The sequence below is a fragment of the Cupressus sempervirens genome, chromosome 10, assembly GCF_028749045.1.
Source record: "Cupressus sempervirens isolate cs-2001-9-10 chromosome 10, ASM2874904v1, whole genome shotgun sequence".
NCBI lineage: Eukaryota > Viridiplantae > Streptophyta > Pinopsida > Cupressales > Cupressaceae > Cupressus > Cupressus sempervirens.
In genome coordinates this window covers 501,406,717-501,416,227 of record NC_143127.1, presented here as the reverse complement: position 1 = coordinate 501,416,227, position 9,511 = coordinate 501,406,717, and positions in this window count along the sequence as shown.

The following is a 9,511-nucleotide window of genomic DNA, read 5'->3' as shown; positions in this document are numbered from 1 at the left end:
AGAAAAAAGGGTGCTAATACTAAATCCAAATTATTAGAGGAATACAATATAAGGAAATGTACTCTTTTGACCTTTGATAGGATAATGTGAATGTGAAATTGAACTAATTGCCTAAGAAATATAAGTTTAGATGCTATGTGAATACAATCAATCCAATGAAGATACAAATCTAGGGTAAATATATGAATTAAAATGTAAAAGACTCGCCTTGAAATGCATAGAGAAAGATGTATTTATGCTCAATAACTTTTGGATCTAAAACTTTTCTAAACTTTTGATCGTGGATCAAGAATTAAATGAGGAAAGGAACAAAACCCAAAAATCTCCCCAAAATCTAAGACTGAAGGATTAGGTCAACTTGGAAGAAGGTCCTATAACTAGGTTGACGTAGTCCATGGCTCCAAAATTAATGACTTCAAAAAGCTTGCAAAGTGTAGGTTCCAGATCTGCAATTCTTTTTGCTTCCAACGTGAAAATCATCATAGAAAAGAAATGTTTGTGGGTTGGGGTTTGATGAGGGCTTGCCTTGTACAAGCCCTAGGTTAAGGAATTAACGATAAATGAGAAATGTAAATGTAAATGACTATAAAGAACAAGATAAATGTTATGATTCACCTTGTCAATGTGTATGCAATGTGTATGTAATGTAGATCTTGAATTAGGAATGTAGGACATCTCTACAATTTGCAATGAGTCTATCATCATAACTTCATCATGGTGCCATGGATATCGATATGCATCAACGAAGAGGATGATTGCTTCAATGCTGATCTCCTCCCTTAATGGCCAACAATATGCTAGATCTTGAAGAGAAAATTCTCACAAAGGATTCTTTGATGCTAGATAAAATTCTCCTTGCTCGAATGCTAATTAATGCTTGAATGCTTAAACTAGTTCAATGCATAATACTAAAATCTTCACTAGAGAGCAAAATCTTGAAAATGAGACACTTGATGTTCATGAAATATGGATTTCTCAAGATGAGATATGAAAATGAAGCCTCAAGTCTCCTTACATATGATTTTTCAAACAAGAAAACCATACAGGCCGACTAGGTAACGGTCAAAAAGTAATTAAACACCCCAAGGACTTTCGAGCACCGAGATTTGGAACTATCAGGGATTGTATTGACCTAGTCCAGGACTATGTCAACCTGGGAGGACTAGGTCAACCTAGGTCAAATTTTTCCAAGAGGACAGGTCATGGGTGCCACAAAAAGTCAGGAAAAATGCCAGAGAGATAAGGTGGACAGATGGGCGAAAGTAGAGGAAAAGAGAGCAAAGCATGAGCATATCCATTGACCAAAGAGGGAATCATGAAGAGGCAGGAGCTAAAAGGTCTTAAAAGGCAAGTGCGTCCATTTTAAGATGGTACACTTAGTATGTTGATTATCCACTAGGTTGCAAGAAATGTGAATGACACTCTGATTGTGACACCAAAACATAGTGGGACTATTAAGAGGAAACCCAAACTCAGTTATCAATTGTTGAAGCCACAAAATCTCCTTACTAGCTAACACCACTGCTTAGTACTTGTGTTAGAAATTCTTTAGAATAACTAAGAGGGGGGGTGAATCAATTATTCAAGGTCCAAATGTCCTATTCAAACTTATTCATTCATCCAAGCTTAAACATTCCTATTCAACAAGTTACTGTAAATCAACATGCAAGCACAACACATGAAAAGATCAACACATAACACAATGATTAATGTGGAAACCCAATTTGGAAAAAACCACCAATAACATGCTGCTCAATTTTCACTCTTTTGAAGTGATGCCCTGTGAAAGGCCTGCCCTGTTAAAGGCTACAACACACTATTAAATGTGACCTGGTTAAAGGATTTAACCGCCTTATTAGAAGTGAGCCTGGTTAGAGGACTTTAGAACATTCACTTGGAATGCCACCCTATTAAAGGTTTTACAAATGGCTATTAAACCAACCTAAGTCCATAGAATTTTCTTTTACCCTAACCGATACAATTGCTAGAGAGTAACAATAAGCGGTTTTGACTTGATTACAAAATACAACTTAACTTGCAGATTTTAGATCACTTCTCAGCTCATAACATTCCTTGGCTTTCAATCTCTACGACTCTAACAACTTGCCCTCCTTTCAAGCTTTGTCTCCTTGAGTCTCCATGCTCAATGTACCAGTGCAATCCTCTCGTTCTAAATACTTGTCAAAACAGAGTAACTGTGCTTTGTTCTTCCTTCTCCTAGATGCCTTCTCCTTGACACCCTTCAACCACTTCGCAATTTGGCACACCAGTAGCTCTTGCTTCTTGGTTTATGACTCCTTAAATAGAAGTCTTGGAGTTTCTTTTTCCCACTCGATTCTTCCCTCCTTTAATTTCAATTCGTATTGATTAGGTAGGATTCATTGAATCTAACCCATATTTTGTTTCTTCTAGAAACATCATGAAGAATCCTTTGGAATTTTCTCAAAAATGGTTTACATAGAGCTCTGTGCCACCAACTCATCATGAAGACTCTTACTTGTTTACTTCTCAACTCTAGCCAAATACCACTTGAACATTTGAAATGCATCAAATTTTTGCTTTAAGAACATATCAGTCATCATTCTGGAGTACTCATCTACAAATAGTATTATGTATTTGTCTCCTAGGTAGCTTTGTACTTCTATTGGACCACATAAGTCTGTATGGACTAACTCTAGTACTTCTTTGGAAGTGTAGGTTTTGCTCTTGAAACTAGACTTAGTCATCTTTCCTAGTTGACATTGTTTGCACATTGTGTTTTCAGGTTTCTTCAGTTTAGACAAACCTCTGACTTTCTTCTTTTTGCTAATGCTAATTAGATTGTCAAAGTTAACATGACACAATATTTTATGCCATAACCACACATCATCAAGTCTAACAACAAGAGAAGTTGCATCTTGCATATCTAGGTAAAACATATTACTTCTTGTTTATTCACCTTTTCCTATTAGATTTCCATCAGTGTCATAGATCTTGGCAGTTTTATTTCCAAATTCTACTTTGCAACCTACATTGCCTAATTGTGATACACTCAACAGATTGTAGTTCAGTCTTTCAACATAGTATGCATTATCACATGAAATTTTCTTTGTAAGTTTAATTGAACCTTTTCCTTTGATTTGACATGAAGCATCATTTCCAAATCTAACACTATTTCCATCATATTGAGTAAAGGTAATAAACTTACTTTTGTCTCCTGTCATGTGATGTGAGCATCCACTATCTATAATCCACTTGTCATTTTTGTTCACACAAGTCACCAGTGCTGTTGCTTCATCTTCATTTGATTCATCCTTCATGGCCACATAGACTACTTCATCATCATTCTCATTAGAATCTTCTTCAATAATGTAGCATTTTTTGCCTTTGTCCTTGTAATATCTGCTATCATCTTCTCTTTTGTTCTTGTACTTGTTTCCTTCTTTGTAGTTTTTCTTCTGTGTACACCTTGCAACAATATGACCTACTTCATTGCAATTGAAACAAATGATAGGGGGCTTACCTTTGAATTTACCTTTGCCTCTATGGAATCTTCTAGCCAATAGTGCTTCCAACTGTTCCACATCTTCCTCATCTATGCTGTTGTCACTGGATGCATGCTTTCCTTTTCTACTCTTCTTCCTTGATGTCACCTCCTCAGTGTCTTTTAATGTCAACTTGGCCTTGAAAGTAGATTCAAGGTTCTCAAGTCTATAGTTGTCAAAGTTAGATAACTCAAATGTAGTAAGTCTTCCCACTATTCCTTCAAAGGTTAGTGTGTTTCCTTGTACACACCTTAGTTCTTGGATGGCTAAAAATCTAATAGCATATATAGGAAGCAAGGTCCTTAAGTATTTTCTATTAACAATCTCTTCTTCCAATTGACCACCTAGACTTCTTATTGCACTTACCACTTCCTTCATTCTGGATCCATATTGAGCAGCATTTTCACCTTTTTCCATTTTCATGTCATCAAACTTTCCTCTGAGGCTTTCTCTTTTTGCTTTCTAGACATTTTGATCTTCTCCATAGATATTTGACAAGGCCTTCCATATCTTGAATGCAGTATCACAACCTTTGATGTCATCAAATTCAACACAACTGAGTGCAGATGCAATCTCTAACATTGCCTGATTATGCTCCTTCCTATTGTTCAAATCATCTGCAGAGAGGGGTTCAACTAGGTCCACATGTTCTGTTCCAATTGAGGTTTTTGCATAATCACCTATTGATCCAAGGTGCAATTTCATCAAACTCTGCCATGCAAAAAAGTTGTCTTTGTTGAGTTTGGGAACTTCTCTCTTGGACATCTTGATCTTCCCACTTGTAGTACCTTGAAACTAAATCAACAGATGACTCTGCTACCAATTGTTAGAAATTCTTTAGAATAATTTTAGAGAGGGGGGGGGGGGGGGTGTGGGTGGGTGGGGGGTGAATCAGTTATTCAAGGTCCAAATGTCCTATTCAAACTTATTCATTCATCCAAGCTTAAACATTCCTATTCAACAAGTTACTGTAAATCAACATGCAAGCATAACACATGAAAAGATCAACACATAACATAGTGATTTACATGGAAACCCAATTTGAGAAAAACCACCAATAACATCCTACTCAATTTTCACTCTTCTAAGTGACGTTCTATGAAAGGCCTGCCCTATTAGAGGCTACAACACACTATTAAATGTGACTTGGTTAAAGGATTTAACCACCCTGTTAGAAGTGGGCTTGGTTAGAGGACTTTAGAACATTCACTTGGAATGTCACCCTATTAAATAATTTATAGATGGCTATTAAACCAATGTAAGTACATAGAATTTTCTTTTACCCTAACTGATACAATTGCTAGAGAGTAACAATAAGGGGTTTTGACTTGATTACATAATACAACTTAACTTGCTGATTTGAGATCACTTCTTAGCTCATAACATTGCTTGGCTTTCAATCTCTGCAACTCTGATAGCTTGCCCTCCTTTCAAGCTTTGTCTCCTTGAGTCTCCATGCTCAATGTACCAGTGCAATTCTCTCGTTCTGATCACTTGTCAAAGCAGAGTAAATATGCTCTGTTCTTCCTTCTCCTAGATGCCTTTTCCTTAACACCCTTCAACCACTTCGCAATTTGGCACACCAGTAGCTCTTGCTTCTTGGTCTGTGACTCCTTAAATAGAAGTCTTGGAGTTTCTTTTTCTCGCTCGATTCTTCCCTCCTTTAATTTCAATTTGTATGGATTAGATAGGATTCATTGAATCCAACCCATATTTTGTTCCTTCTAGAAACATAATGAATAATCTTATGGAATCCGCTAAAAAATAGTTTACATCAAATTTTGTGCCACCAGCTCATCATCCTTATCCTCCAACTAGTTCAAAAAATTCAAGGTAACAACTTTGTCGGCTTAGATTTGGCAAATCCTTGTCATTTCCAATAATGCAGCGGCTTGGCACTATTAAAATTATGGTGCTCGACACATACTGTGTTACTCGGCATCAATTATGTTTTACTGATGCTCGACACCTAAAGTTCACTCAAAACCTACTAATATTTTTTGATGCTCAGCTCCTTCTATATCACTTGACACTTGAACTTCACTCAGCTCCTTCTATATCACTCGGCACTTGAATTTCACTCGGCTACTTTTATATCACTCGACACTTGAACTTCACTCGACACACACTAGATTTTGCATTTGCTTGGCTCCAACTGAAAATTTTCTTGATTTGAACTAGCTTGCTCGGCACCCACTAATGAACTTAGTTCAAGCTCTACAATCAACCTTGTTCCAACTTTCACTTCTAGTGTTTCTAAGTGTGGCCAACCTCTATATCTTTGAGTATGTTATCAATACATCATTTAACCATTGTCTTAGCTGATCTTTATACTTATTACAAAACCATAACTCAACCTTTCCCTTAGGTGCTCTTGTTACATCTTGTTGATTAAATCCTCTTCATCAATCAAATAAGTGATAGTACTTGGATCTTATATGAAAATGTCATTCCAGCAAATAGTAGGTCTGACATCAATGACAAAAAAATGATTGAAAACATTCTTTATCAACCAACTTCCTTCTTCGCAACAATCTCCCTCTTTGATCTTCAACAATGATCTTTTCAATCAAATTTCCAACAACTTGACCTCTGTAGATGATAGTACAATAGTAAATTTCTTCTTGCAAGACCATGTGATAGGATCAGGTACAAGATAGAACATGAAGCCAAAAGTAGACTTCCTATCATTAGCATCACTAGCCCAATTTGAGTTGGTAAAGCCAACAATATGTGGGGATCATGTAGTGTAGTGAATTCCAAAATGTGTAGTGCCCTGAATGTACCTCAAAATATGTTTGGATTCTTTCCAATGGCTCTCATGAGGATCATGGGAAAATCAAGAAACAAGGCCAACCACAAAGGAAAGATCAGGATGAGTGCGCATCAAGTACAACAAACTGTCAACCAAGTATCAATATAGAGTGGGATCAATTGAAGCAGTAGCAAAAGTAGTAGACAAGACAACCCTTGAATAAAATGGTGTAGGGGAAGGCTTGCAATAAAGCATGTTGAATTGTTGGAGCATATCAAGAGAATACTTTTGCTGACAAATGGAAATACCATTGGAAGCTTGGGTAACTTGTAGGCCCCAAAAATAGTGCAAAAGATTGAGATCTATCATCTCAAACTGCTCCATCAATACTCTCTAAATGCTTTGAATCATGGAGGATTAGCTACCTGTAATGATTCAACGTAGAGCACAAGTATCACAATATCAACCACCTAACATTGAATGTATACTGTGTGATCAGAATGATAGTGTGTGAAGAGATAATTAAGAAAGAACAAATCTATCTTCTCATGCCAAACCCAAGGGGCTTGTTTGAGACCATATAAGGAATGTCAAAGCCTACAAACTAAGGAAGAGTCCTGAAAATACCTTGAGTTTTCTCCATATAGATCTCCTCATGAAGTTCCCCATGTAAGAATGCACTCTTCGCACCCATCCAATAGAATGACCATCCCTGTCAAGCTTCTAATGACAGTGCAAAGTGAATGGAATTCATCTTGGCGATAGGGGAAAAGGTCTTAGAGTAATCAATACCCTCTACCTGGGAGAATCCTTTTGCAACAAGACATGCCTTATACTGACCAATGGAGCCATCTATAACATACTTGGTATGATACACCCACTTGCACTGAACTAACATTCTGTAAGGTCCCTCCTCATATGTACTTATCAAATATGAATTTTCTGTTAAAACCATTATAGGAGATTTAAATAGATATGAACTGATGTTTTATATTATGAATGTCCTAATGAAATTTGAGATAAGTTGATACATCCATATTTTAATACTCAGTGATTTGAGAACTGCTACATTATCTCAAGTGTTTAAACATTAAAATTTCACTAACAATGATACGAGGTGTTTTCACTTGATGATGAGGATGTTGATTTTGGTATCACGATGATTAAGTTATATGTAATCAAATGGTTTAGTGTGCCCTATTGGCGATGTTATGATGTTTAGGTATATGCACGCCTAATAATGATTATTCTAGTATTTAATCTGAATTAATGAATAAGTTATATGTTATATTGATTATGTAATTACTAATGATTAAATTTGTGTAGAAATGAGAAAGGATTACTTAAATAAAAGATTTATGTGTTGATTTATGTGATTATCTTGATGAGTTATATGTACATGCATGTGATTTTCTTGAGCTATTGATGTGTGCAATGAGTGTGAATATTTTAGCCAGGAAATCTAATGAAGAATAGGTACTGGACCGTATGTACCATTTGTGGAAACCAAAGTTAAGTCTAATAAAAGATGTAGACCCAATTGTTCATATTTTATTTATATTGTGAATTGAATGAATGTATCATTCTGTAAGCATTAAGTGTTAGTATTTTGTAACAGTGATTTTGTAGTGTCGCTTGACACTCGTAACTCGTATATGCATTCCAGCTTGATAGTTAGGGTTAACCAAGTAACCTAATGATCTAAGTTGGAATAGGTTAGTTACCTTTTTGCTAATCATTTTATAATTGAGATTAATTACCCTAATTAGGATTAGTGACTAATTTGCATTTTTTGAGGGTTGTTAGGAAGTCTTAAATTTTCTAGCATTTTGATAGGTCTCTAATTAGTCCTACAAGCCAAAATCATGAAATCTAAGTACCTAAGGGTATGGGTATGGTTTGGGGACATATTCCACCCCGCTAGCCCCTTTTGTTGACTTTTATGGTCACCCAAATATCCTATTTTTGCTTTATTGTGAAAATTGAGTATTTTCATCATGCGTTGGATAACTTTAACTCCACGTTGAGGTTAGCCTTATGACTAGTTGAGTTAGAATACTCTAGAACATTTAGGCAAGTGGGGGAGTTATTAAATTTTGAAGGTGGTTGAGTTTAGGATCTTATTTAGAGGCAATTTTGAGAAAGAATGAGTGTTCACCCAACCTCTAGTTTTAGAGAGCAATTCAAGATTGAAGGAGAAAGAGAGGGAAGGGAAGTTCATCTCAAATTGTTCAATTTTCATAACCTTATTGTGAAGGTAGGAACCCTTCAAGCTTTTTTTAGTTCATGCTATGTTTTATGCTTAAGTCATTCTGTTTGCATATGAATGTTTGTGTGTTTGTTGAATATGGTTTGGGAGGGATTGAAATGGGTTTTTCTTATGTTTTTCCTTTTATATTTTTCTATGATTTTCAAAGGGATTGTATGGGTTGTATTGGCATTACTCACCCTCGAATAGGGCAAAAGTGGCCATGTATGAGAGGAGGTCTTTAGTTGGACTTTGACAGTGTAGAGTCTCTTCTCAAGATGAGGAGAGGGAAAGAGAGTAGGGTGTTATAGGCCCCTACTCGTCAGCACAAATCATGTTTTGAGTCTTAAAATTTAAGAAATGGAAGAACAAAATTTCTTAAGTTTATAGCCCCGAAAGGGCACCTATTGTGGTGTTGTGGCCGATGTCTCCTGTTGAAAAAATCCACATTCTCCCTAGTTTGGTTAAGTGTTGAACTTGTTGTGCAAACCTAGATGGGAGTGAATGTTTGTATTGGTCTTCATGTAAGTTTGGTTGTCTCCTGGTCAATTTTCATTCTCTCCATGGTCACCGTGATGTGTTGCAGACTTCATAATGGTTTCCCTGTTGTGAAGCTAAGAAGGAAATTCAAAATTGTTATTGAAATTTTAGTTATGTTGGGAGATTTCTCCTTGGAATAGAAATCCTGTGTAAACATGTTATATTTAACTTATTATGGAAATGGCTACGATGTCGAGTTTTATTCCTCGACGAAGGCTTTGAATCAACTGATTCAATAAAAAAATGAGTATCATTCTTGCATATGACTCTTATAGTTTTTTTTTTTTTTTTTTCAATTTTTGCATATGTTACTTAAAAGTTAGATGTGATGATGTTTACCTCACTATAGCAATTTTATGTTTGGTAATCATATTCATTTAATTTAGATTAATTAGATAACATGGTGATATATATTAAGTTATGCATTTTTAAGTTTAAAATATG